Source organism: Podarcis erhardii (assembly GCF_964252035.2).
Source record: "Podarcis erhardii genome assembly, chromosome: 2".
In the NCBI taxonomy this organism is placed as follows: Eukaryota; Metazoa; Chordata; class Lepidosauria; order Squamata; family Lacertidae; genus Podarcis; species Podarcis erhardii.
The window spans coordinates 113,852,428-113,876,055 of NC_138498.1; the positions used below are offsets into that span (position 1 = coordinate 113,852,428).

At 46.5% G+C, this 23,628-nt stretch overlaps 1 long non-coding RNA gene across 1 annotated transcript; it reads right to left on the reverse strand.

The window, feature by feature from the left end:
* Positions 1 to 9,243: 9,243 nt before the first annotated feature.
* LOC309337494 lies at positions 9,244 to 19,098 on the reverse strand. Its single transcript, XR_014154358.1, has 3 exons — positions 18,568 to 19,098; positions 12,178 to 12,272; positions 9,244 to 9,950 (listed from the first exon to the last, which is right to left on the reverse strand). It is a non-coding gene; the product is annotated as an uncharacterized lncRNA (long non-coding RNA).
* Between the last annotated feature and the right edge of the window lie 4,530 nt (positions 19,099 to 23,628).

Below are 23,628 nucleotides of genomic sequence, written 5' to 3' on the forward strand. Positions count from 1 at the left end.
AAGGTCCATATTGTTAAAGCTATGGTTTTCCCAGTAGTGATGTATTGAAGTTAGAGCTGGACCATAAAGAAGGCTGATCGCCAAAGAATTGATGCTTTTGAATTATGGTGCTGGAGGAGACTCTTGAGAGTCCCATGGACTGCAAGAAGACCAAACCTATCCATTCTGAAGGAAATCAGCCCTGAGTGCTCACTGGAAGGACAGATCCTGAAGCTGAGGCTCCAATACTTCTCTTCTCATGAGAAGAGAAGACTCCCTGGAAAAGACCCTGATGTTGGGAAAGATTGAGGGCACAAGGAGAAGGGGACAACAGAGGACGAGATGGTTGGACAGTGTTCTCGAAGCTACCAGCATGAGTCTGACCAAACTGCGGGAGGCAGTGGAAGACAGGAGTGCCTGGCGTGCTCTGGTCCAGGGGGTCACAAAGAGTCGGACATGACTAAATGACTAAACAGCAACAGGAAGATGTGTAAACACCCCACAAGCATCTCAGGAGGTTGAATGCTCATTGCCACATAACTGCCTTGCAAACAAAATCAGAAAGAATGCTCAGTAAGCGACTTAGGTCACTTCCAGGTGATCTGTTCGTTGAGCATTCGCCTTGATTTCCTTGTGGAGAGATTAGATGACACCAGCTATTTCAGAAGCATTCCTTTCTATGTGTGGAGACTAGATGACATTGCATCAGAGGAACTGTTGCCGCACACTTCCCAGTGCAATTCCCCAGTACTTTCCTTACTGCAAAAAGTCAGGAGTGCTCTGATGGTGTTTCCTGCTTGGCAGGGGGTTGGACTCGATGGCCCTTGTGGTCTCTTCCAACTCTATGATTCTATGATTCTATGATTCTAAGTCCGGTCTTCCAGGGAAGGAGGCTTGTTGCACAAGCACTCCGTGTTGGCTTTCGTTGTGCGACCTTGATTTGCTGGGATTTGTTTGTGATTGAATCCCGCCTGAAAACAGTGGCAGTCTAAAAGCCACAGCCCCCCCCCCCCAAGTCTAACCACCGCATAAGATTTCTGCAAGCAAAACAGGACAAATGCTCAGTAAGTATATCACCTGGAAGAGCCTCTTCTATTTTCAACTCAGTGGCTCATTTCAGCTGACCCATATTTCTCCTTGGCTCGGGGCTTCCCATTCATAGTACAGTGGAACCTCGGAACTCAAACGGCTCCGCTCTAGAACGTTTTGGCTCCCGAATGCCGAAAACCAGGAAGTGCTCTGGTTTTCGACCAGTCCTCAGAATACGAACGTCTGACATGGCTTCTAATGTGTAAAAACGTACCTGTCGGCCAATTGGAACCCACGTCTTGGAATTCGAACGTTTCAGAAAACTGTACAGTGGTACCTTGGGTTACATACGCTTCAGGTTACATACACTTCAGGTTACAGACTCCGCTAACCCAGAAATAGTGCTTCAGGTTAAGCACTTTGCTTCAGGATAAGAACAGGAATCGTGCTCTGGTGGCGCGACGGCAGCAGGAGGCCCCATTAGCTAAAGTGGTGCTTCAGGTGAAGAACAGTTTCAGACTAAGTATGGACCTCCGGAATGAATTAAGTACTTAACCTGAGGTACCACTGTACACACACACACACACACACACACACACTGGTACCTCATGTTGCATAACCTCCGGGTTATGGAATATTTGGGTTACGTCGTGGCAAACCCAGAAGTATACACTTCTGGGTTTTGTCGCTCGTGCATGCGCAGGAGCATTCTGCATGCCACGCACATGCACAGAAGCGTTCTTCACACCACACGCATGTGCAGAAGCGGCACCTCTAGTTACAGAACCCCGAAACAAATTAAATCCGTAGCCAGAGGTACCACTGTATATAAAGATAATAAAAAATAGCACAGCACTATTAAAAGGCCTTTCCTTTCAAACAAAAACAAAAAACCAGTCAGTTCCCAAAGGTCTGTCAGACTGAAACAGCCTTCACCTGCTGGCAGAAGGACCACAAGGAAGGGACCACAAGGAGGGAGCCAGTTTAGCTTATCCAAGAAGGGCATTTCAAAGCCTGGGAGCAGCCACCACCAAGAAGGCCCTGTCCTGCGTCCCCACCAAGTGAGGCTGGCGACACAGAAAGAAGGGCTTCTTCTTAATCTCCCTGAATTACTGGGCTCCTGTGCTTAACTGAAGGAAAGACACTTTCCAGAGTTGGATTTATTCTTTATTAATCCATATAGGAGTACAATATATTTAAGTCATAGGTGTGTTAGCTGTGCACCTGAGGATCTTCTGAGCACAAAATATGTCTTCAGAGTTATTAGGGAATGTGGGGGTGTGATAATCCTAGCCAAGGCATTTTGTTTTGCCTTGTGGGTTTTGCAGTTGTAGGTAACATATACTAAAAATGCACATCCCAGAGTAAAGTGTGCATTAAAATGCACGCAGCAATGAAAATAGCAAAGGAAAATGCTTTATGTGGGGGAGAATGCAAAATTGTGCATATTAGAGGTAATTGCCTACAAATATATGGAGAAATCTGCATTTAAATGTCAAATGAATTGACATTAGGACCATTCCAAAAATAGTCATAATAATAAGAACAAATGCAAACTGATGTGGAAATGTAGTGAACTGGAGATGGAAAAAATGAGAAACTGAAATTGACAGATTCGCCCCTCCGTAGGTCGCGGTGAACGAGGATCAGTGAAAACGTCGGCCCGGTTTGCCAAGAAGGGATGGAACAGCCTCATTGTGTCGTCCTTTTCACCTTCCCACTTCTAGCTCCTCTTGTGGTTCCACGAAAATCCCGGACGCAGAAGTTCCCCAATAAATCCTATGACAACAGCGTCGCTGAGGAACCTCTTCGTTTCTTTCCAGCCCGAGTGCGAAATTGTGGGCGAGCTGATCACGGAAAGATTTCTTGCATTAGGTTCATTCTCCCAACCACATCAGGCTTGTGGGTGCCTTCAGCGAAAATAGGTCAGGGCCCTACACAGTTCTGCTTCCCTGGGTGGTAAGGAAATGAAACGCTCCACTCGTCCTGAAATGGGGGGTTTCTTTTGTCTTGCAATGCTCCTAAAAGCCGTGTGAAAGGCGGGAATTCAACAGGACAAACCTACCCCATCTCTGGAGAAGACAGAACGTCTTCCTGTTACACAGCTATTAATAGTTAGGTGATCTGCTTTGGTTTGGGGTTCTTAAATCTCCACTGTAACAGTTGCAGCTGCTGTGGTTAAAAGGTGGCTTCACTGAGGCCTTACTTATCAGTTGCCCAAAGGTGCCAATCAGGGCCGGATTTAGGTTGGATGAGGCCCTAAGCTACTGAAGTTAATGGGGCCCTTTATATGTCCAGCTGTCCTTTGTCAACAACAAATCACTGTTTTTTGTGTTGAATATATGCTATATGGTAATTTATGGACCTCATAGGTTTCTAAAGCCATTTGCACATAACAAAATACAGTGGTACCTCAGGTTAAGAACTTAATTCGTTCTGGAGGTCCGTTCTTAACCTGAAACTGTTCTTCACTTGAGGTACCACTTTAGCTAATGGGGCCTCCCGCTGCCGCCGCGCGATTTCTGTTCTCATCCTGAAGCAAAGCTCTTAACCTGAGGTACTATTTCTGGGTTAGCAGAGTCTGTAACCTGAAGTGTCTGTAACTTGAAGCGTCTGTAACCCGAGGTACCACTGTACTCTTAAAAGTACATGTGTGAAGTGGGAAGTGGGAGTGGATTCACCAGAGGAGCACTTTGGTGCAGCGTGGTAGCTCAGTGGCAGAGCATCTCTGCGTGAGGAAAGCCCTTGGTTCAAGGCACAAATACAAGATGGGTGACAGCTGGCTTGAGAGCAGTACATGTGAAAAGGATCTAGGAGTCTTGGTTGACCACAAACTTGACATGAGCCAACAGTGTGATGTGGCAGCTAAAAAAGCCAATGCAATTCTGGGCTGCATCAATAGGAGTATAGCATCTAGATCAAGGGAAGTAATAGTGCCACTGTATTCTGCTCTGGTCAGACCTCACCTGGAGTACTGTGTCCAGTTCTGGGCACCACAGTACAAGAAGGACACTGACAAACTGGAACGTGTCCAGAGGAGGGCAACCAAAATGGTCAAAGGCCTGGAAACGATGCCTTATGAGGAACGGCTAAGGGAGCTGGGCATGTTTAGCCTGGAGAAGAGGAGGTTAAGGGGTGATATGATAGCCATGTTCAAATATATAAAAGGATGCCACATAGAGGTGGGAGAAAGGTTGTTTTCTGCTGCTCCAGAGAAGCGGACACGGAGCAATGGTTCCAAACTACAAGAAAGAAGATTCCACCTAAACATTAGGAAGAACTTCCTGACAGTAAGAGCTGTTCGACAGTGGAATTTGCTGCCAAGGAGTGTGGTGGAGTCTCCTTCTTTGGAGGTCTTTAAGCAGAGGCTTGACAACCATATGTCAGGAGTGCTCTGATGGTGTTTCCTGCTTGGCAGGGGGTTGGACTCGATGGCCCTTGTGGTCTCTTCCAACTCTATGATTCTATGATTCTATGATTCTAAGTCCTGGTAGCTCTAGGTAGCGTTGGGAGTGCCTCATGCCTGAAACCCCGGAGAGCTGCTGCCAGCCGGTGTACAAAATAGTGGGCTAGATGGAAAAATGGTCTGATCCAGGAGCTCAACCCCCTGCAATGCAGGAATCTTTTGCCCAACAAAGGGCTTGAACCCATGACCCTGGAATTGAAAGTCTTGTGCTCTCCTGGCTGTGCACACAGCCTTTGCATGCCACCTTGAACCCTTTACTTGAAAGTCATAATATAAACGTTAAGTTGTGGGTGAACATATCAGACAACACAGCGATTCTTCAAACAGCTCTTGTTTATTCACAGGCCAGAACAGAAGGGTTCAGCCAGCCTGCTTATATAGAGCTCCACTACAACGCAACAGTAACCACTTTCTGTAACTATCCAATCACTGAATGTCACTTTCAATCCCTTATTTGCATATGTGGACCTGAGTGAAAACTATCTACAGTATCCCCCTGCTGCCCCAGGGTGAGAACAGTACATAACAAAAGTAAATAATGTCTTCCCTGATAACACAGCCTAAGGAGAATCCACAGGAAGCAAACAGATTCATTCAAAGTTAAAAAAATAAAAGTAAAAATATTTCAAGCAGATCACCTCCAAACCTTGCAATGCGTTTTGGGCCACAAACATCCCTTCCTGTGGGGGGAAATCTCTTTCAACAAGCAGGTGAACAGTTAAGAGGCCTCAAAAGAACCATAGTAAATAAAATGCAAACATGTGCTGCCAAAAAGGCAAGTGGGCCAGCTCTTGCTAGCACGGTGGCTTTCGGTTTAAAACGTTTCCGCCCCAGAAATAGATCAGGGCTGACTCGTTTTGGAACTGTGCAGGGAAAATGTTACCCTTCAGGGGTGTCAATATGACATCCTGATCGAGCCTTTGGCGGTTTGCTGGCTCCACAGGCACCTTTTCAAGCACCGCGACAGAGGTTTCCAAGCACGTAACAGAACTGTGACCCATTTCTAGGTCCCTGTTGCTAATCCCGATAATTTGGTTTCCTTAGATTTATTTAAACCTATCTCAGAAGGTGTGAAGGGTTCACTACTGGTTTCCTTCCCAGGAGATAGGGAAATCCTGTTGGATATTCCTGCATGGGCTAGAAACCCTCAAATTTCCAGAGGTTAAATCAGCAAACTTTTTCAGCAGGGGGCCGGTCCACTGTCCCCCAGACCTTGTGGGGCCCGGACTATATTTTGAAGAAAAAATGAACGAATTCCTATGCCCCACAAATAACCCAGAGGTGCATTTTAAATAAAAGCACACATTCTCCTCATGTAAAAACACCAGGCAGGCCCCACAAATAACCCAGAGATGCATTTTAAGTAAAAGGACACATTCTACTCATGTAAAAACACGCTGATTCTTGAACTGTCCACAGGACGGATTTAGAAGGCGAATGGGCCGGATCTGGCCCCCGGGCCTTAGTTTGCCTACCCATGGGTTAGACAGAGGGAGGCAAGCCTTTTTAGGAAGAAGAGATTGAGGAGTGGCAGTGAGATGGAATCAGAGAATTGGAAGGGACCCTGGGGAATCATCTAGTCTGACCCTCTTCAACGCAGGAACGTGCAGCTGTCGCATACGGGGATTGAACGTGCAACCTTGGCATTATCAGCACCACGCTCTTGAGGAGATTTCACCCCTCCCATATCCAAGAATCTCCTGACGAGTCTGCTGATTCTCCAGAGAGGAGGAGCAGTGTTTTGCTTTCTACTTATTCAGCTCCAGCACCAAGTCAGTCAGTCAGTCAGTGTGTCGGAGAGAGAGAGAGACTGAGTGTTAGAGATCGTGTGTAGAGATAAGGTTGCTGCTAAGAGCAGCTGCAGACACTCAGTGCAGCATTCATTTATGCTTAGACCTATTTAGCTCTGTATATAGTTTTGTATTATAGTTATAGTTATAGAATAAAAGAAGATATTCTACAGAGCTGCTCTCCGAGTCGTTTATACACTGCTAGACTCTGCTATACTCTGCTGTGCGACGACTGTATTGTGGAAGTGAATCCGGTGCTCACAACTCTAAGCTGTGAGTCCACAGCACTTTGACCTGTTCCTGTGTAAAAGGTGGTCTCTGGAAGTGCTACCCAGCTCGCCTAGCCCAGTCGGGGTTGAAGTGCATGAGTCCAGTTGGTGACACTGGCTCAAGGGCGATGCTGACAGCTCTAACCAATTGGGGAATGTTGGGAAGAGCAGCGCGTGCCATGCGGATTGCCCCATGCTCCCTAAACTAGCCTCCTGCCCAAGTTAAGACATTCAGAGACCAACAGTGAGGTGTTTGTGTTTACAGTCCCTGGTAACATGAGGTCCTAAACTGTAGTTTACTTAGCTGGTAAGTAAATCTGATGCTATTGCCTCATCTCCAGTGTTGAAGTAAGATTCAGCAGCCCTGCCAGTTGGCTTCTCCATAATGATGTGAAGCATTTACTAAGACTCTGTGGGAATGTTCAGGGATGCAGGAGAGGATATATTGTTTGATTATATCCTTTCCAACTTGTGTTAACAAGTTCTACAATTTAGCAGAGTAACATCCCCTTTTTAAACTTACACAGCGGATGTGTTTGCTCAGGCTCGCTAAAGCTTCTAAAACACGTTTTAAAGGTAATTCCCCATTTAGTCCCTCATAAAAAGATAGGCACGACACAGTCTTCTATAGAAGTATAAAAAGAGTTTACTCACACATTCTGTTCACAGTTGGATCCCAGAAGGCAGACTTAGCTTAGAAAAGTTATATACACCTGGAAACTATCCCATAAGGAGACAGTCCCCTTGTCCTCTCTTGGCTGCAAGCCAAGAGAGCATCTTAGGCTAAGCAGATGTTGCTTCTTCGACGAATGTGGTCAGAGAGAGAGAGAGATGGCTGACCAGTCCTGCTCTTTTGTTACCTGGGCAGGTGAGGTCACACCCACCTCTAATCACATGCAGAGGAAGTCTGTCCCAGCTTAGGAGAAACAGGAAGTTCCGACTGACTGGTCCAGACATCCCCTTTTATGTCCACTCTAGGGATGTTGTACTTGACTGCTCTTGTGTTTCACATCCCACAGACCCCATCTGCACTATAAATTTAAAGCAGTGTCCTAACACTTCAAGAGCCACGGTTTTCCTCAAAGAATCCTGGGATCTGTGGTTTGATGATGATGATGATGATGATGATGATAATTTATTATTTATACCCCAGCCACTCTGGGCGGCTTCCAACAAAATATTAAAAATACAACAAAACATCAAATATTAAAAACTTCCCTAAACAGGGCTGTCTTCAGATGTCGTCTAAAAGTCAGATAGGTGTTTATTTCCTTGACATCTGCTGGGAGACCGTTCCACAGGGTGGGCACCACTATGCCTGGTTCCCTGTAACCTCACTTCTCACAGGGAGGGAACCACCAGAAGGCCCTCGGAGCTGGATCTCAATGTCCGGGCAGAACGATGGGGGCAGAACTCTCAGGGTGCTGAGAGTTGCTAGGTGCCCCCTACCCCCCCCCCCCACATATCTACAGAATGGTTTGACGACCAATGCTTTCTCCCAGGGACCTGTGGGAATTGTAGCTCCATGAGGGGAATGCAGGCACCCGAACAGCTCTCAGCATCCTTTGCAAACAGCAGCTCCCAGAATTCCTTGAGGGAAGCCACGGCTGTTACCCAGTGGCCGGATCCTGGTTTAATTGTATGATGCAGATGGAGCCTATGCCTCAGAAAGGAGAAAGAGGTGACAGTGAGCAATCCACACTTGATTTTCGTTGCCAGCGCACGAACAGGAAAAAAATAAATGTTGTCTTTGTTTCTCAGAAACAAGTCCTGACCACAGAATCCTCTGTTTCCAAGTGTTGCTGGCATCTCACCTTAACGCGTTGGCCGCAGATATGGCAGGGTCATGCGGGGGTGGAAAATGTCTGCTTCATATACTGAGAACTCTCATATACTGAGAAAACTTGAGGCCCAGAATTCTGGCTTTCAGACCCATGGCAGTCCCCTAATACCCTGCTCCCCAAGCTTTAATTAACAGCTCCCAGCCATTCTGCTATAACCTGTTAAGTCTGGTGTGGGGAACTTTTGGACTTCCGGATGTTGCTAGACTACAACTCCTATCATCCCCAGCCATTCGGCACACTTGCTGGGGCTGATGGGAGTTGTAGTTCAGCAACATCTGAAGAACCAAAGACTCCCCATGCAAGCAGTAGATGATGGACGCCACACTCCATCCTATGAAGCCTCTCTCAGCCCATTGCCTGTTGTAGCTGTTTAAAAAAAGACAACCCTGAAATCCCAGCTACCAGCTTCCACATTGCTGTAGGCTGCCATTTTAGATCTTTCCACCCCATAAATAGGTCAGGGTTTAATGAATCCCGTCACGAGAAACCATACAGGATGTGAACAATGCAGAGGTTTTCTTCACCTTCTGCATCCTTTCTTCCGCCTCATCTGTGCAGACAATGAGGTTCATAGATAAAAATGTGGACATGACCCATTTGATCTGTCTCCATCTTAGCTTCTGATGCTTGTAGTGGCTGCTGGTGCCCTGAATCTCAATAGGTAGCACAGGCAGAAGCCTAATCAGTTGGTGTTTTTAAATGTATTTCAGCAATTTATTTATATGGGATCTTACGTGGTTGCATCCACACCACATACTAAAAAACTCTTATGCTACTTTAAGATCCTTGGCTCCCCCAAAAGAATGCTGAGAACTGTAGTTCATTCAGGGTGCTCTGGGAGGTTTTTTAGGACATAACAGTCCCACCACCTTTAACCAACAACAGTTCCCAGGATTCTTTGAGGGAAATCCTGACTTTGGGTGGAGGGCTGTGGGCTCAGTGGTTGTTGTTGTTTAGTTGTTTAGTCGTGTCCGTCTCTTCGTGACCCCATGGACCAGAGCACGCCAGGCACTCCTGTCTTCCACTGCCTCCCGCTGTTTGGTCAAACTCTTGCTGGTAGCTTCAAGAACACTGTCCAACCATCTCATCCTCTGTCGTCCCCTTCTCCTTGTGCCCTCCATCTTTCCCAACATCAGGGTCTTTTCCAGGGAGTCTTCTCTTCTCATGAGGTGGCCAAAGTATTGGAGCCTCAGCTTCAGGATCTGTCCTTCCAGTGAGCACTCAGGGCTGATTTCCTTCAGAATGGAGAGGTTTGATCTTCTTGCAGTCCATGGGACTCTCAAGAGTCTCCTCCAGCACCAGAATTCAAAAGCATCAATTCTTTATGGTCCAGCTCTCACTTCCATACATCACTACTGGGAAAACCATAGCTTTTACTATATGGACCTTTGTTGGCAAGGGCTCAGTGGTAGAGCCTCTGTTTTGCATGGAGAGAGCCCCAAGTATACTCCATGGCATCTTCAGGTGGGGCTGGGCGATTTTCCCACCTGAGATCTTGGAAAACCACTGCCGGTCCGTGTAGACAACACTGGGCTAGATGGACCAATTCAGTATAAGGCAGTTTTGTATGTTCCTGTTAAAGTGGTATGGTTGAATTAGTTTGGTGATGGTATTTAACACGAGTCAGATTAAATCAAATAAACAAGGAATATTCAGCGTTATGATGGAGGGGATGCCAGGAAACAGGGACTTATGTTCACATGTGGTGGGGGTGTAAATATGTACAACTTTTTGGCAAAGGGTGTTTAAGGAAATAGAAGAAATCACAGGGTTAAAGGTGACCGAAAGTCCAGAGGTAGCATCATTCTGAATTTACGATGGGGTGGAAGGTTCGCAGGCTATGAAGGACTTGCTAACAAATTTATTGACAGCTGCACGAGTTATTATAGCCAGGAAGTGGGAGGGGCGGGCAGAATATAAAACGGAAGAATGGTATAAAGAGGTTTGGGATATAGCTATTAATGATAAATTAACATGTGCCATTAAGGTAAGACTGTGAATATGCAGGAGAAATGATTTTGAGGAGATAGGGAGATTTGTAGAATTCGTACTGTTAAAACGGAAAGGGGTCAAACCATCGCAAGAGGTGTTGAAATTTTGGGAGGTTGGATAGTTACAATGGAATGGTCTCGGTGGTGGGGTGCACATTTTTATTATTTATTTATGATTATTACTTTGTCAAAATAAAATACTAAATAAATAAATAAATAAATAAATAAATAAATAAATAAAGTGGTATAGTTGACATCTGTCTGTCTCGAGGGACAATAGAGTGTGCCTCCAGGGGTGAAGTCAAACTGCTGCGTTAGCAGCAGCAAAGTGACCTCCCGATGGCACGAGCATGCATGGAGGTCCTGGGCTGCCCAGATGACAAGACACCCCCCCCCTCCACTATTGGTCTCATCCAGTCAATCCAACTGCTTTAAATGTACAGTGAATGTGTGTCACCTGCCATTTTGTACAGTGGACGCTTGGGTTGTGAACGTGATCCATGCAGGAGGCACGCTTGCAACCCGCAGAGTTCGCAACCCGCAGCGCCGTGTCTGTGCACGCGCGGGTCACGATTCGGCACTTATGCGCATGCGCACGCGCAAAGCGCGATTTAACATCTCTGCGCATGCATGAGCACCGAAAACCAGAAGTAACCCGTTCCAGTACTTCCAGGTTCGGCGTGGCGCGCAACCCAAAAATGTGCAACCTGAAGTGCCTGTATATCCATTTGTTCTTCTCTGCCTTCATTTTGGAACCGAAGAATGCTGAAACAGGTGGGCCCCATTTGAAATTTTCGCTTGTTCTGAAGTAAATGCTTACCGTATTTTTCGCTCTATACGACGCACCAGACCACAAGACGCACCTAGTTTTTTGGAGGAGGAAAACAAGAAAAAAATATATTCTGAATCTCAGAAGCCAGAACAGCAAGAGGGATCGCTGCGCAGTGAAAGCAGCAATCCCTCTTGCTGTTCTGGCTTCTGGGATAGCTGCGCAGCCTGCATTCACTCCATAAGACGCACACACATTTCCCCTTACTTTTTAGGAGGGAAAAAGTGAGTCTTATGGAGCAAAAAAATACGGTAGTTCTTTATCTCCTTGACATCTGACAGGAGGGCATTCCACAGGGAGGGCACCGCTACCAAGAAGGCTCTCTACCGAGACGTAACAACAACAACAACAACAACAACAACAACAACAACAACAACACCAACAACAATACTATTTATACTGCACCCATCTGACTGGGTTGCCCCAACCACTCTGGGCAACTTCTAACATATAGTGGTACCTTAGGTTAAGAAATTAATCCATTCTGGAGGTCCATTCTTAACCTGAAACTGTTCTTAACCTGAGGTATCACTTTAGCTAATGGGGCCTCCCACTGCCACCGCGCCGCTGCAGTGCGATTTCTGTTCTCACCCTGAAGCAAAGTTCTTAACCCGAGGTGCGCAGCCTGCATTCACACCATAAGACGCACACACATTTCCCCTTACTTTTTAGGAGGGAAAAAGTGATTCTTATAGAGCAAAAAATACGGGACGTTTATCCCCTAGCATGGGAAAAGCTGCACCAGTAACACAAGTGCCTCTACTACTTGGGACGAATACAACGTCACCTTTCTAATCGGCTTGGGAATCGGGGCCTAAGGGATTTGACATTGACATCTTCCTGGCATTTTGGCCGAGCTTTTGCTTCTTATAGCCTCCTTTCTCTGATGTGTGCGGCAGATAGGAACGGTTTATCTTTTCAACTGGTTTCTGAAACCAGCTTTCCCCACCTACTTCTGAACGATCAAACAGTTTCAGTACCAAGAAAGGGCCTCTCCTCATTATCTTCTCAGTACGTTTATGAGCTTGTGGCATCCGTTTCCGTTTGGTGTGGTCTTTTTCTTAGCGGCTGGTTTCTTACAAAAAGGGGGGGGGAGAGAGAGAGAGAGTATGGGGGAGGTGTCAAAGAAACCTTTTTGAAAGTCATACTTTCTGAACTAAAAAAAGGAAGCGTGGGCCTTCGCTTCAAAAGCTGGTGGGCAACTTGCACCTTGGTGAGTCAAGATGGATAGAATTGTCAATGTTAGTTTCCCATTTCCCTGGCCAATTCACTTCTCTACATCAGTGCGACCGCCGCCCCCCCCCCCAAACTTTTGTCAGAATTTTAGTATGAATTTCTGCTAATGAGCACATTTCCATATGCATAATTTAGCCTGAAATAATAGGTTATATATGCCAGGGGGTAGGGTACCCCTGGCCTGCTGGCCAGTGTCAGCCTGCAAGGGGGTTCCAATTTGGCTTGTTACTCCACCACGTCCACCTGACCATCAGCTGATGGGTGGGAGGAATGATTTAATCCAGCATTGGAAGTATGATCCTGTTCCCAGCAGGAAACAAGATTATCACGGCCTAGGACCCTCGTATCTACGGGACCACCTCTCCCGGTCTGTCCCACAGAGAGCCTCAAGGTCCATAAATATGAACACCCTAGTGGCCCCGGGCCCTAAGGAAGTTAGATTAGCTTCAACCAGAGCCAGGGCCTTTTCAACACTGGCTCCGGCCTCGTGGAACGCTCTGCCTCATGAGACCAGGGCCCTGCAGGATCTGATTTCTTTCCACAGGGCCTGTAAGACAGTTGTTCCGCCTGGCCTTTGGCTGAGAGCCAATTTGTTTCCCTCCCCCTCTTTCCTTTTTCTTTTTCCTTTCTCCTGTGATGAGGCTGCATTTTAATATTTATACCCGGCTGGGGAGGTCCGGGTATAAATAAAAATTATTATTATTATTATGCAGCTAAGGCAGCGGCCTTGAATCCCTGCTCATCAGTGTAACAAGGATTAAAGTTCTGTGCAAAAGCGCTCTTTGAAGCAGCCCACTTGCTTGAGCTAGTTCAAAGAGGCTGTTGCAAAGACTTCATTCATTCATTCATTCATTCATTCATTCATGTTGTAACCTCTGAGTTTGATTCAACTCACAGCACAACATGCCCCTTTTGTCTGCCTTAGTTCAGTCACCTTTCTGCGTAACGGGTGTAAGCAGGGGCCAAAGAATCTGCAGCCCTCCAGATGTTGTTTGATCACATCTCCCATCATCCCTGACTGTTGGCCATGCTGGGAGGTCTGGAAGGTCACTGCCTCCCCATCCCTAAGTTGGAGGAGCTGCTGTCTGGCAGGCATTGATACAGGGGAGAAACCGCTGGAGCCACCACAAACAAGCATTTCCAGTTGCCTCCCTTCACCCACCCAGCCTCTGAGCCTAATAACAATACAGTGGTACCTCGGGTTACGAACTTAATTTGTTCCGGAGGTCTGTTCTTAACCCAAAACCGTTATTATCCTGAGGCGTGCTTTCGCTAATGAGCCCTCCCGCTGCAACCACCGCCACGCAATTTCCATTCTCATCCTGGGGCAAAGTTCTCAATCTGGAGCAACTACTTCTGGGTTAGCAGAGTATGTAACCCCAAGCGTTTGTAACCTGAAGTGTTTGTAGCCCGAGGTATCACTGTAACAACAAGTTGTTGTTGTTGTTGTTGTTGTTACCTTGCCCATCTGATTGGGTTGCCCCAGTCACTCTGGGCAGCTCCCAACCAATATAAAAACATAATAAAACATTAAGCATTAAAAAAATTCCCTATACAGGGCTGCCTTCGGATGTCTTCTGATTGTTCTATAGTTATTTTTCCCTTTGTCATGTGATGGGAGGGCTTTCCACAGGGCGGGTGCCACTACCAAGAAGGCCCTCTGCCTGGTTCCCTGTAACCTCACTTCTCACAGTGAGGGAACCACCAGAAGGCCCTCAGAGCTGGAAAGGTTTTGAATCTGCATCATTCTTGTTTGCATCTGCATTACTGTGTTTGTATGTATCTCTTTAGGGATGCGGGTGGCACTGTGGTCTAAACTACAGAGCCTAGGGCTTGACGATCAGAAGGTCAGTGTTTCAAATCCCCACGACGGGGTGAGCTCCCATTGCTTGGTCCCAGCTCCTGCCAACCTAGCAGTTCGAAAGCACGTCAAGTGCAAGTAGATAAATAGGTACCGCTCCAGCGGGAAGGTAAACAGCGATTCCGTGTGCTGCTCTGGTTCGCCAGAAGCGGCTTAGTCATGCTGGCCACATGACCCGGAAGCTGTACGCCGGCTCCCTTGGCCAATAAAGCGAGATGAGCGTCGCAACCCCAGAGTCGGCCATGACTGGACCTAACAGTCAGGGGTACCTTTACCTTATGTATCTGTTTATTCTTGGCAGCCGCCTTGGGATCCTTTGGGGCATAAAAATGAACAGTGACGTAACATGACCTGTGGAGTTGCCATATCCCCTGGATTATTTGGTTGCCTCTTTTCCAACACCACAATATCCATTTTGAGGCAAAGCAACCAGTACTGTACACGCTATTCCTAATGCAGTCACGTATCCTAGCGGCATCCTAGCAGCGGTTTTATTTTCGAATGCTGTTGAGAAAGACTTCCTTGCTCCCAACTGCTTCTCCCTCTAGAACCCAGGAAAACCCCATGTGTTCTGGATTAATTACCATACTGTGATGTGAGAGGGCGTTATATGAACATGTGTCATAGGTAGCAACCTTGGAAAATCTCTTCTGTGTACATAGTCAGCTCCTGGGAGAAGGGGAATTATTTGAAGAAGGAACTTCCTGTAGGGGTTGAGTGGGAGGTAGGAGTCTACTGAAATAAAGCTGTTGATGTTTGAGGTGACCTGAAGAGCCTGGAGTCTAAGAAAGGCGGACTTGCTGAGCAATGACATGACTTCTAGTCAGTGCAGGGCCAATGGTCTGGTTCAGTATAAGCACTTTCCAGTGTTCCTGACAACAATGGAAGTAGTTTATTTTAAGTGTGATGTTAGGTAGTGTAGATAAGCACCGCTCAAACACTATTAAAAGAAACAGCCATTAAAAAAAAACCCAACAACAACAACAACATAATAATAATAATAATATTGATGTAGTGATGTATGGAAGTGAGAGCTGGACCATAAAGAAGGCTGACCACCAAAGAATTGATGCTTTTGAATTACGGTGCTGGAGGAGACTCTTGAGAGTCCCATGGACTGCAAGAAGATCAAACCTCTCCATTCTGAAGGAAATCAGCCCTGAGTGCTCACTGGAAGGACAGATCCTGAAGCTGAGGCTCCAATACTTTGGCCACCTCATGAGAAGAGAAGACTCCCTGGAAAAGACCCTGATGTTGGGAAAGACGGCAGAGGACGAGATGGTTGGACAGTGTTCTCGAAGCTACCAGCATGAGTTTGACCAAACTGCGGGAGGCAGTGGAAGACAGGAGTACCTGGCGTGCTCTGGTCCATGGGGTCACGAAGAGTTGGACACCACTAAACTGGAGAGCGAGTGTGGTGTAGTGGTTAAGAGTGGTAGTCTCGTAATCTGGGGAACCGGGTTCGCGTCTCCGCTCCTCCACATGCAGCTGCTGGGTGACCTTGGGCCAGTCACACTTCTTTGAAGTCTCTCAGCCCCACTCACCTCACAGAGTGTCTGTTGTGGGGGAGGAAGGGAAAGGAGATTGTTAGCCGCTTTGAGACTCCTTAAAGGGAGTGAAAGGCGGGATATCAAATCCAAACTACTACTCTTCTTCTTCTTCTTCTTCTTCTTCTTCTTCTTCTTCTTCTTCTTCTTCACCACGACTAAACAACAACAACCCCACCCATCTGGCTGGGTTTCCCCAGCCACTCTGGGCAGCTTCCAACAAAAGATTAAAAATACATTAAAACATCAGTCCTTAAAAACTTCCTAAACAGGGCTGCCTTCAGATGTCTTCCAAATGTCAGAAAGCTGTTTATTTCCTTGACATCTGATGGTAGGGCGTTCCACAGGGCAGGCGCCACTACTGAGAAGGCCCTCTGCCTGGTTCCCTGTAACCTCACTTCTCGCAATGAGGGGACCGCCAGAAGGCCCTCGGCACTGGACCTCAGTGTATGGGTAGAATGATGGGGGTGGAGCCGCTCCTTCAGATAAAGCCATTAGATACGAACTGTTTGTTCTTGCCTCTGAGGCTGTCGTCGGAGGAGAGGATATTCCTCGCCTGACACTAACAGCAAAAATTAAGAGATCAAAATGACGAAACATTAATTGAGGGTTGGAAGCTTTTTGTAGAATATCCAATGAACTATGATAGTTGCATGGAAACATAAGCAGGATTTGAAATATGAGCAATGGCAGAAAGACACAAAGGCTGTCTATCACTCAGGATGTCTATATGGAATATTGTAAGTTGAAATACGCAGCATTAAAGGAAAAAGCATAGAACGCCATGGAAGGGGGGAGGTCAATGGATAAATTAACGGTATTGTTGATGGTAAAGTATGTAAACTTTTGAAAACGAAATAAACAAAATTTAAGAATAAATAAATCCCATCCATGTTACAGGAGAGCCAGACTTTAAAAGACAGACCGAGATGGATTCCTTTCAGCTCCAGACACTTGCCTCATTTGCATGTGGTTTTCACATTGACAGAACACAATTTCGCCGTAAAAATGCAAAGCTTCTGCTACCTAATTCCCTTTTAGCAAATTTGATACTATATTTGAATAGGGGCTTTGTCGGGCCAACTGTCAAGGCAAAGCCAAATGAGGGGGTTTTCCAGACTTTCCCTTGGGACAAGTGAAACTGGCAAACCCTTTATTGAGACTGGGAGTCGGTGAAAAAGAATCAGCTAGATTCAGTTTTCCTATGAAGCTGAAACTATGAAACTCATACTTTTCTGAAATAATATGAGAACTGAAACATGGCCAGCCTGCAAAAATCCACACTAATCTGATTTTTGTGATACAGTTCTCCAACGAACCATGGTTTACAAAAGAAGAAGAAGAGTTTGGATTTGATATCCCACTTTATCACTACCCTAAGGAGTCTCAAAGCAGCTAACATTCTCCTTTCCCTTCCTCCCCCACAACAAACACTTACAAAAATGCACATATTAGGGGGAAATGTGCCTTTAAAATGAATTTATTGGTGTAAATGACGTACAAAAATGCATTATGTTAGGAGTACAAAAATTCTGAAATTTGCACCAAAATGCTGGAGAGTTTTCATGAGGATTCCCCCCGCCCCCCCCAAAAAAATCACAAATTGTTGCAGAAATACGAATAATTGAAATGAAGATCAAAGAAGTTGGAAACTGAGAAAACTTCAGATGCTTCTGAGTTCAACAGGATGATCCTTAGGGTACGTTCCAATTCTATGATTCTATCACTACAGACTTTTAGTATTTTGTAGGAAGGATTCAAGTAAATGTAGGTTTGTGCAATTGGAGTGGATTAAAGCATTTTGTTGCCCCAGCACAAAAAAAAACCCCACTTTTTTTTTTTTAAAAAAAAAGCAAACTTCTTAGGAAAGCAATGTGGGGAAATGCATTGAAAAGTGTGGTGTTGGTGAATGATTAACGGGAGGACACATAAAGGTAAAAAATAAAGGGCCCCTGGACAGTTAAGTCCAGTCAAAGGGGTTGTGGTGCTCATCTCGCTTTCAGGCCGAGGGAGCCGGCGTTTGTCCACAGACAGCTTTCCGGGCCATGTGACCAGCAGGACTAAACCGCTTCCGGCATAAGGGAACACCATGATGGAAACCAGAGTGCACGGAAACACCGTTTACCTTGCCGCCACAGCAGTACCTATTTATCTACTTGCACTGGTGTGCTTTTTAACTGCTAGTTGGGCAGGAGCTGGGACAAAGCAATGGGAGCTCACCCCGTTGTGGGGATTTGAACTGCCAACCTTCTGATCGGCAAGCTCAAGAGGCCCAGTGGTTTAGACCACAGCGCCACCCGCGTCCCAGAAGACGTGTACATACCCTGCAAGCAAATCAGACTGGAAGCGAGATGAATGTACAGTGGCACCTCGGGTTACAGACGCTTCAGGTTACAGACTCCGCTAACCCAGAAATAAGGCTAAGAACTTTGCTTCAGGATGAGAACAGAAATTGTGTGGCGGCAGCGGGAGGCCCCATTAGCTAAAGTGATACCTCAGGTTAAGAACAGTTTCAGGTTAAGAACGAACCTCCAGAACGAATTAAGTTCTTAACCCGAGGTACCACTGTACATTGCTGTATAACCTCCCTGCAAAATTCAGAGCAAATGCTCAATAAAGGCTGGTGCGCATTACATAAGAGTAAATACAATATCTTTCTAGATACAGATACAGATGACATAAGTATGATTGCTGTTAATTACATAGAAATAAACAATACACCTCACCATTTTCGAGGAGACGGTGACCAAGCAGCCCGTAGGCGTGTTCAGCAATGGCGACCAGATGATGTTAACTCTTGATGGGCAACTTCAAGACTTAGCTCTCGCTTCTTGTCGATATCCTTCTTAAATTGTGGAGCCCAGAACTGGACACAGAACTCCAGGTGGAGTCAGACCAAGACAGAATAGAGTGGGACTATTACAGGGACTCGGGTGGCGCTGTGGGTTAACCCACAGAGCCTAGGACTTGCGGATCAGAAGGTCAGTGGTTCGAATCCCCGCGATGGGATGAGCTCCCGTTGCTTGGTCCCTGCTTGTGCCAACCTCGCAGTTCAAAAGCACATCAAAGTGCAAGTAGATCAATAGGTACCGCTCTGGCGGGAAGGTAAACGGCGTTTCCGTGTGCTGCTCTGGTTCGCCAGAAGCGGCTTAGTCATGCTGGCCACATGACCCGGAAGCTGTACGCCGGCTCCCTCGGCCATTAAAGTGAGATGAGCGCCGCAACCCCAGAGTCGGTCACGACTGGACCTAATGGTCAGGGGTCCCTTTACCTTTTTATTACTTCCCTGGATCAGGACGTTCCTGGGATAGCTCAGTCGGAAAGAGCATGAGACACTTAATCTCAGGTCTGCAGGTTTGAGCCCCACAATGGGCAAGATATTTCTGCATTTGCAGGGGGTTGGACTAGATGACCCTTGGGGTCCCTTCCAAGTGTACAATTCAATGGACTAGACATCTCAGAGCCGGTCAGACAATTGGCCCACCTGGCTTAGTATTGTCTACCCTGACCGACAGGGTTTCACATTGCCATTGCTGGAGAATGTTCCTTTTGTTGCCCTCTAATTTCACCTGCATGAGAAGAATGTGGTGGGTGGAAGGATCTGCCCTCCAGATCAAAAGGTAAAATAATAACTGCAAAATACAAAAGCCGCATCCACTAAAAGCAGATTCAGGAGCCATTTAAAAAATAAAATAAAATAAAATAAGGAAGCAGCCAGGTGTATCTTGTAGAGAGGGGCATTACGCTCATGGAACAACAACATTTCAGCTGCCCCAAAGAGGTCCATATGTGGAAGCAACCTGGGTCAGCCTTAATCATTCAAATAATTTCTGTTGGTATCTGGAAGCACCTGCAAAGCTTATTCTGGACTCTTACTACAGTAGCTGTCAAAACCTGTTGCTTTTTTTAAAACCATGGGGCTCTTGTGCCTCCTGCTGGTCAAACCAGAGAGTACAGACTTATCTGATCCGTGTGACATTCCCATGTCCTACAGTACAGGTGGATTCCACGGAGAAAGTAAGACTCTACAGGATGTGGGTGTGTTTTGTGACGCAGGGGAGAGGCACACATATAGCATGACTGGCCCTACCATTAGGCAGTTTGAGATAACTGCCTCGGGTGGCAAAGGTTCGGGGGCAGCAGCACCACATGCCCTGTCCTCGCGCCCCCTAAACTGGCCTGCTGTCTCAGGTGTGGTGGATTCAACTCCCATCAAGGAGATAAAGAACTACACAACTTTTAGAAGACATCTGAAGGAAGTCCTGTATTGGAAAGTTTTTAATGTTTGATGTTCTCTTATGTTTTTATATGTGTGGGAAGCAGCCCAGAGTGGCTGGGGCAACCCAGCCAGATGGCCAGGGTATTATTATTATTATTATTATTATTATTATTATTATTATTATTTGTGGGAGGGGTGCCATCTTACTGTTCACCTCCTAAGCCAGCGGTTCTCAACCTGTGGGTCCCCAGATGTTGTTGGACTACAACTCCCATCATCCCTGAGCTCTGACCTTGCTAGCTAGGGATGATGGGAGTTGTAGTCCAACAACATCTGGGGACCCCACAGGTTGAGAACCACTATCTAAAGCAGTATCATTCTCCTTTAAACAGGCCTGCCTTTCCCAAAAGGATCCTGGGAAACGTAGTTTGTTGAGGGTGCTGAGAATTTATTTATGTCATAAAAATAATACACAAATCAATTCAGTTTGTATCTGAAGGTGAACCGACTTGGTTCGCTCTTTCTGGAACAATATGCCAAACAAAACCCAGCCATGCTTCAAAATTCGCACTTCTCCGAATTTTGCAATGCAGTTCTCTGGCCAAGTAATGTGTTTTAAAAATAATTATACTGGGGTAAAGCATGCATAGAAATGCACACGTGCATGAGAATAACATACAAAAATGGATTAGGTAAAGGTAAAGGGACCCCTGACCATTAGGTCCAGTCGTGGCTGACTCTGGGGTTGCGGCGCTCATCTCGCTTTATTGGCCGAGGGAGCCAGAGTACAGCTTCCGGGTCATGTGGCCAGCATGACCAAGCTGCTTCTGGCGAACCAGAGCAGCGCACGGAAACGCCGTTTACCTTCCCGCTGGAGCGGTACCTATTTATCTACTTGCACTTTGACGTGCTTTCGAACTGCTAGGTGGGCAGGTGTGGTTTCTCTGAGCAAACTACCACCGCACCAACTTCCTTGTTGTTGCTTAGTCGTTTAGTCGTGTCTGACTCTTTGTGACCCCATGGACCAGAGCACGCCAGGCACTTCTGTCTTCCTCTGCCTCCCGCAGTTTAGTCAAACTCGTGCTGGTAGCTTCGAGAACACTGTCCAACCATCTCGTCCTCTGTTGTCCCCTTCTCCTTGTGCCCTCCATCTTTCCCAACATCAGGGTCTTTTCCAGGGAGTCTTCTCTTCTCATGAGGTGGCCAAAGTCTTGGAGCCTCAGCTTCAGGATCTGTCCTTCCAGTGAGCACTCAGGGCTGATTTCCTTCAGAATGGAGAGGTTTGATCTTCTTGCAGTCCTTGGGACTCTCAAGAGAACTCTTCATATCCAGGATGGGATGCAAAGAGTGACTTAAGGACCTTCTCCCCTCCTCCCCTGACCGCCAAATAGTGCTCTGCCCTCAAGGAGCTTCCAGTCTGAATGTTGACAATGGGGCGAGAGAGAGAAGGGGAGAGGGGCTCTGGGAAAGCCAAACACAACATGTTAGGAATGTGAACGAATGCCGTTGCACACGGACTTTTGCTTCGTTTCGGGATGAGGGTGGCCTGAAGCCAAAGGCTTTGCTGCTCTGTTTATAAATAATTGACCCAAAATATGAAAAGTCACCAGTACAATTTTCCACACTTGGAAACAGAAGCTGGGAAGCAGTCTGAATCCTAACTATTGCCTCAGGAAACAGGGAGTGCGAAACAAATGCTTTGGATGAATGTAAGCGTTCTCCTGCTCGCCGTGGGTGACTAGAGAATGATATCCAGGTGATCAAGGAAGCTGGAAGAAGAGGTCTGGAGTGGCCTGTCCCTTTTATTCCATCTGCGTTTAGCAAGCCACTAGCCTCGTCTCTCCTCTGCCAGTTGTTCTTAAAGGTAAAGGGTAAAGGGACCCCTGACCATTAGGTCCAGTCATGACCGACTCTGGGGTTGCGGCGCTCATCTCACTTTATTGGCCGAGGGAACCAGCGTACAGCTTCCAGGTCATGTGGCCAGCATGACTAAGCCGCTTCTGGCGAACCAGAGCAGCGCATGGAAACGCCGTTTACCTTCCTGCCAGAGCGGTGCCTATTGATCTACTTGCACTTTGACGTGCTTTCGAACTGCTAGGTTGGCAGGGACCGAGCAACGAGAGCTCACTCCATTGCGGGGATTTGAACCACAAACCTTCTGATTGGCAAGCCCTAGACTCTGTGGTTTAACCCACAGCGCCACCCGCGTCCCTATTCTGCCAGTTGCTCTTAGCAGACTTCTAATCTCCTAGCAGGCTTTAAAATAAAATTCATGTTTGCGGGCTTATTTAAAAGGCAGCTGTATATGCAAGCGAAAGAACAAAGTTAAGTAGCATTGTTGGGTATCTAAAAAGAGAACCAGATGTTATAAAAGCTCTCACAACAGCTGGTGCTAAAAATAGAAGCCACGGATGCCGCTCCCCCTCCCTTCCCTAATGTTAAGGGACATGGAACATGAATCACAATAATACCAATTATAGTAATACTGCACATTTTAAACTCACCTTTCCAGCAAGGAGTTCAGGCTGGCATGGCTTTTGAGCACCGCAAAAAGGCCCTGTGAAGTAGGCTGAGAATGAGCAAGTTGCTTGAAGTCATTAAGCAGATTCCCCAGCGAGATTAGAACTCGCTCCTTGTTCCATTGCTCCGGCTCGTATTTCGCAGATCATGTCCAGTAGTAGCCAGTGTTGTGGAATAAGGTCAGGGAAACAAAAACCTGGCATAATGAACCATCCCACAAAGCTACAGCAGATCAGCAGGGAGCACAATTTTCAGTGGAATATTGTTGGCAATCATTGCAACATGCCTTAGGAAGGAAAAATTCTTCTTTTGGTGGATATATGCAAATAAGTTACATAAGTACGTGAGAAGAGTCGTGCTGGATCAAACTACTCCAGTATCCTGTTCTCAAACTTGGGCCACACTTCCTGAATAAAAGTTCAGACGTGAATTTTTTATTGCTCAGAAATACATTGGAATATAAAAAGAAAACACTCCTGGTATACAATGGTACCTTGGTTCTCAAACTTAATCCGTTCCAGAAGTCCGTTCCAAAACCAAAGTGTTCCAAAACCAAGGCGCGCTTTCCCATAGGAAGTGATGCAAAATGGATTAATCCGTGCATGCGCAAAGTGCAATTTAGAACTTCTGAGCATGCGCAACCACCGAAACCCGGAAGTAACCCGTTCCGGTGCTTCCGGGCTTTGGCGATCCGCAACCCCCAAAAAACGCAACCTGAACCATCTGTAACCCAAGGTATGATTGTACTTAGGAAGACCAGATGGAAAAAGAAACACGGCCTTTAATAGTTGCGTAGAAAATTTCAGAGGATGTGGCTGGCACGGCAAAACATGCCTGAATTCTCCTCTTTGGCACAGCTATGAAAGGCGCAGGGGCCCCGCCTTCTTTTCCATCTGAACCCGCCCACATAAATAGTATGTTGCCTAACCCTGACGCACGTAATGCCTGTTGCCTAATCTCACTTCTAGACATATCAATGCTTGACCTAGTCTAATCATCGAAAAGGGAAATGTTACAAACAAGCTTCACCTTTAGACTTGCAGCTACT